Here is a 6,000-nt window from a genome sequence, read left to right as displayed (position 1 = left end):
TAGTCATTGATTGACGACCATTATACGACTAAATGGGAAGAACTTAATTTTGTTGCATCAAAGCAGCTAATTTGGCGACTACGTAGCAACTCTTTCTATTAGTCGGTAATTTGGCTACTAAGTAGTGACTAATGTTTTGGCATTCTTCACATATAAACTATAAATACATTTTTATATATTAATCTCATTTTCAAAGGCACAAACAAAATATATGTAAGTAATATCAATCTCATTCTCATATATTAATCTCATTCTCATATTAATCTCATTTTCAAAGGCACAAACAAAATATATGTAAGTAATATCAATTTTTTATGCTTGCTTTACTATATCTATACTTATTATTAATTATTAATTGTTAATTGTTTTAGACTTGAGCTTTTGTTTTCTATTAGTACAGTTGTGAATTGGTTGCAAAGTGAAAATTACCTATGAAAGGTGAAGCTCAAGAAAATGTATATGAATCAGTAGGTCTGATCTTTTAAAATTAGTATCTTCATTTATGCTAAGTCATAAAATGTAATTTTAATTTAAAAATAGAAAATGTAATTTTTATTATAGTAAGTATATATGTAAATAATGTTTGTAAATTTAAAGTGATCAATATATTATGTAGTGTATATATAAGTAGTATGCTTTAAATAATATGTAAAGTAAATTAAATTATATAATTTTTATAAAATTAATGTTGGCTACTGACTGGCCACAAACAAGTGACTAAATTCAAAAAAAATGTTATTACGTCTTGGACTAGATTTTGGACCAGATTTTGGACTCTAAAACAAGTCCAATTGTTTAAAATATTTTGCACCAACTGATCCGCAACTAATAAGCGACTAAGTTTAAAACATTTTGGGTTAATTAAACCCGGGAATCCATTTACGCGGTCCAGCCCATAACCCTAACAAACGAGATAACCCTAATTTTTCAACCCTAATCTCTCATTTCTCACCATCCTTCATCTTTCTTCTGCCGATTCTCTCTCAATCGCCGAAACCCTAATCTCTCAATCTTATTTCTCACCATCCTTCATCTTCCTCCTGCCAATTCTCACGATGCGTCCTCTTAAGAAGCCTGGACGAAAGAGGAATGTTGTCGCCAACGCTACTCTCAGAGTCGGTGGCTCTAACCCTCCGTCAAAGGTGAGAAAAGTCAACCCTCTACCGGCTCAATACAACTTCACGCCGGCGGCTCAAAATCCTACGCCTCAGACGCCACAAGTACAAGTCCGCATTTCCCCCCAACTTTTGACGTCAGCCGCACCCCAGGTTAGAAACTATCCACCACCACAGACTCTATTTCAGAACTCCATGAATCGAAGCGTTGATGATCAACCAACTCGGTCATTACCAGAAGTTCAGAACAATCCTCTGGTGAGATCGAATCCTTTGCATGATTCTGCAAGATCTCCAGCTCAGAACAATCCACCGGTTCGATCGAATCCATTGCATGATTCTGCGAGATCTCCAGCTCAGAACTCTCCAGCTCAAAGTCATCCTTCTTCTCACGGTAACAACTTTGACGAGTCAGATCCAGTGTTGCCGGAACTCCGGGAAGCCTAACACGACTTGGTATGTAAACACGTTTAAATCTCCAGCTCAGAACATGTTTTTATATGTTTTCTTCTAGATTAGAGTTTGTTTTCTAGATTAGAGTCGATGACTTAGTTGATTTTAGATGACACACAACATCACTATTGTTTATTTTTTTGTCGAGTACATGTGTTTTGTCGAGTACATGAACTATTGTTTATCGTGTTTGTCATTCCCAAGTCTCTCATCATTTAGTAGTAATTAGAAGAGTATATGTGTTTTGTCATGAACTATTGTTTATTGTGTTTGTCATTCCCAAGTCTCTCATCATAAGAGTATATGTGTTTTGTCATGAACTATTGTTTATTGTTTTGTCATGAACTATTGTTTATTGTGTTTGTCATTCCAAGTCTCTCATCATTTAGTAGTAACTAGAAGAGTATATGTGTTTTGTCATGAACTATTGTTTATTGTTTTGTCATGAACTATGGTTTATTGTGTTTGTCATTCCCAAGTCTCTCATCATTTAGTAGTAACTACAAGAGTATATGTGTTTATTCATGAACTATTGTTTATTGTTTTGTTGAGTATATGTGTTTTGTCATGAACTATTGTTTATTGTTTTGTCATTCACAAGTCTGACTTGATTCTTATGTTATGAGGTTTACTCGTGATGTCAAATCACAAATGGTGCGGAAGATTACCAAGGTTTTTACAAACAAATTTGATGGTCCATTCTACAATTGGTCATGTGTGCCTCCGGATAGAAGAGAAAGATACTTCCTTGAGTTTGCAGTATATTTTTCTGTCATATATCATTTATAGATAGGTTTTAATTGTTGCTTATCACTAACTTAATTCTATTTTCTTTTTCCTAGAAAACACACACTTGGGATCCATTGATAACAGGGACAGTGCAACATTTTTTCTATGAGATATGTCAACGCCGGATGAAGAACATGGTAAGCGACGTTAGGACTAGTCGAGTGCAACCTAAATGGATCGAGGGTGAACTCTGGAAAACAATGGTTGCACAGTGGGATAATGAAGAAGCACAAGAAAGGAGTCGAATCTATTCAAATGCTCGTATGTCAGACCGTAGTGGTCTCGGTCCACACTCGCATTTATCTGGGCCAACATCGTATCAACAAGTTAAACAAGGCTTGGTGAGTAACTTTAACTTATGTCTTAACCTTTCTTTTGTAACTTTAACTTATGTCTTAACTTTTTTTTTTTTTTTTGTAACATTCCAGGAAGAGAAACTTGGGAGACCGGTGAGTCTTGGTGAGGTTTTCAAAGAGACACATACAAGGCCAGATGGTACGTATGTCGATCGAAAAGCCGAGAAGATCTTCTCAACATATGAGAAAAACTTACAAGCTAAGATATCTGAGATCGAGTCAGATCCTTCACGAGCTCAGGAGCTCACAGCAGAAGATTATACGACTATCTTTCTTCAGGTAAAGTACCATTTTCACAATCTATATTTAAAGAGTCTTCAAAACTTTCATTTTCAGAACTAACAGTTTCATTTTTTCTTTTCTAAGTCCGCTGAGAAGGATTCACGAGGTAATCTTTTTGGACTTGGAAGCCTCAAGGATCATCTTCAGGATCTTCTCAATGGCAAGAGCTATCAACGAGGAGAGTCGTCATCGTTTGTAGCATTACAAGAGCAAGTGAAGGAAGCTCATCGTATAATTGAAGAACAAGCTGCTCGTGAAGCAGAACACTCCAAAGTTCAGGCTGAGCAACAGAAGAAGATAGAGCACTTGGAAAAGTTCATGCGTACGATGTGTCCGGCCTATGTCGAATTCCAAGAGTCTGAATCAAGTGATGCATCCACCGCCACTCCAACACAACAATCTCCTTTTTAGGTTACTTCTTAGGCTACTTATTCGGCTACTTATTATGGTTTAGATTCTCTTTTGGTTATTATGAACTTGTCACTTTGGGATGATGTGTCAATCATAGTTTTTGATTGATCATTTTTGGTTCTCTTTTTGTAATTGCTAATGTGGTGAACAAATTACTATTGTGGTGAACTTTTGGTTATTAAAAATATGAATTTTAGGTTTCTGTTTGATTTGAAATTCTATTTATAAAACAAAACAAAACAATTTTGATTTTAATCACTATAGTCGTCAAACCAGTCATTAAATCTGACTTAAAATCGTCGTAACATAGTCGTCAAATAGTCGCTAAATAGTAGCCACAGAGTCGTATAATTTAACGACAAATTCACAACTATTTTCAAACTAGTCGTAAACTACTTCTGTCAATATTTTATTAATCGTAACATAGTCATCCAATAGTCGTAACTAGTAACGACTAACTTACGACTATGGTTACAACTACAAGCCATAGTTGTAATATTGTCGCTATTTACCGACTATGTTACGACTGAATTTCCTTACCAACTACCGATTTACGACAACAAATATTAGTCGTAAATTAGTCGTTATGTATGATTTAGCGACTATTTAGTGACCAATAGTGCAGTCGTAAATAACCTGTTTTCTTGTAGTGAGGCTAAGTTAAAAGAATGAGAGAATGGGTTTTAGAAGAGATATCGACGAGGGGTAGAGATAGGACCAACTTCTGGGTTAGAAAGTTAGAGCTAAGTTTCCTTGGGACCTTTGGGTAGACGGGGTACTACTCTTGTATGTATCAGTTGGTTTAAACTTTTAGCCTTCTCTTAAGCTCAACTCATTTTCGTGAGAGATCCCTGTTCTATATTGTTAAAACCACTTGCAAAGGAGACCATTTTTGTCTCTACCCTTTCACCCCAGCCAAATAAGTTTGATGACATTGCATAGCTTGATTCATGGTTCTTTGTTAATGAATGTTAAAGGGAATGATAGAAATGATGGCATGTGTAGACTAAGGTTCGTAATCGTTTCAGGTTGTGATGAGCTTGTCTAAAGTTTTTAAACAGAGTTCCTTCACCATGCATCATAGAACTAATAACAAGGACCTTGATTCTAACTATTCTATTCAGCATGTTTTAGGTTCTGAGACCCCATCTTCAAACCTCTCTTCCATACTTTGTTCTTGTTTGTTTGCTTGAGGGCAACCAAAGAATAAGTTTGGGAGTTGATATGTATATATTTACATTCTTTCATCATGCTTTTGTCATTCATTTTGTTCTCTTAATTCATTCTTTTGCATTGTTTTAGGTCTTTTTTGCATAGCATGCATATCTAGGTAGTCTTTGCATTGGTCTTGCACGCATCTTGCATATTGGAGTTGTTTCAGGTGTTTTAGGAGGTGTCCAAACAATCAAATGCAAACAAGGATCAGGAAAGCAGTGAAACGACTCGATCTACACTACCCATCGATGCAAGCTTCCACGTCTTTGATCGAGTCGAGTGAAGATTTTACTTTGGGATTCAGCTTTCGACATCTTCATCAAAGTTGTAGGGAATTGAGTCATCTTTCCAATGCAGTTTATTGCAAGCCAATCGGAGTCGGGGTTCATGAGTTATCTCCGTTTTAGTGGATGCACGTACGTTCAGAAGTCCGACTCGACCCGCACGCAAAGGAGAGCTCCCACTCGATCGGATGTTAGCAGCGACTCGACCAAGACGTCCCGGGATGGCTCCTGAGCACCCTCAAGACGTGACTCTATCAGCAGCTCTCAGACGACACCTTTCAAGCTCACTCGATCGATGTTCTCAAGGTGCCACTCGATCGACGTTCTCAAGCCGCGACTCAATTGACACTCTCACGATGCGACTCGATCGATGCTCTTAAACCAACGTCCTGGTTTTGTCCTGAAGACGCGTCCGAGAAGGATTCCCGAACCGACGTTCTATATTGTCGTTTTATGTTTTAGAGATTTCCATGTTTTACTATAAATACGTTTTGTTAAGTTTTCAGTCGGACATCTTATCTTTTAGCTCGTTTTGTTCTTAAGGTTTTACCTAGCCACCTAAAACGCTCTCACACTTTGTATTCCGATATTTTTGAGATTTATTCAGATTTTGCATTTGATTCCTTCTACAAAGTTGTTCATCTTATTTTTACCTATCTTATTATGCTTGATTCAATGATTTCTGTGTTTGCATCCTTGACTATGATTTTCGGATCTGAGTAGTGTGGTAGTTCTTGAGGATGGGATAGATTAGGTGGAGGATCTTAGGATGTAGGGTGTTTAAGCTTGATTTGTATGATTCCCTTCTGGACTAGAGTTAGAATTGCTAGTTTCTCTCTGATCAATTGGAACTAGGCTCGAGGCATTTCCACACCCAAAAGGTGTTTGATGAAATGTCTGACCAACTAGTGCCAGAGACTTACGTTCCTAGTCTAAGAGATTAGTTGTCTAGGATGTCTGTTGACGTGAATGAACTTGTTTGTCATGCCTGCTCGACCACGTTTCTCTAGCGAGAGCTAGGTATGGAAGGGGTTGAGTTTGAGTAGCTTTTGCCAAGAGATTGGATTAGCTAAGTTGTGATGTTCATTGTTTAGG

This window comes from Camelina sativa, chromosome 2 (assembly GCF_030686135.1).
Source record: "Camelina sativa cultivar CO46 ecotype springtype chromosome 2, ASM3068613v1".
Taxonomy (NCBI): Eukaryota; Viridiplantae; Streptophyta; class Magnoliopsida; order Brassicales; family Brassicaceae; genus Camelina; species Camelina sativa.
This window is presented reverse-complemented; position numbering follows the sequence as displayed.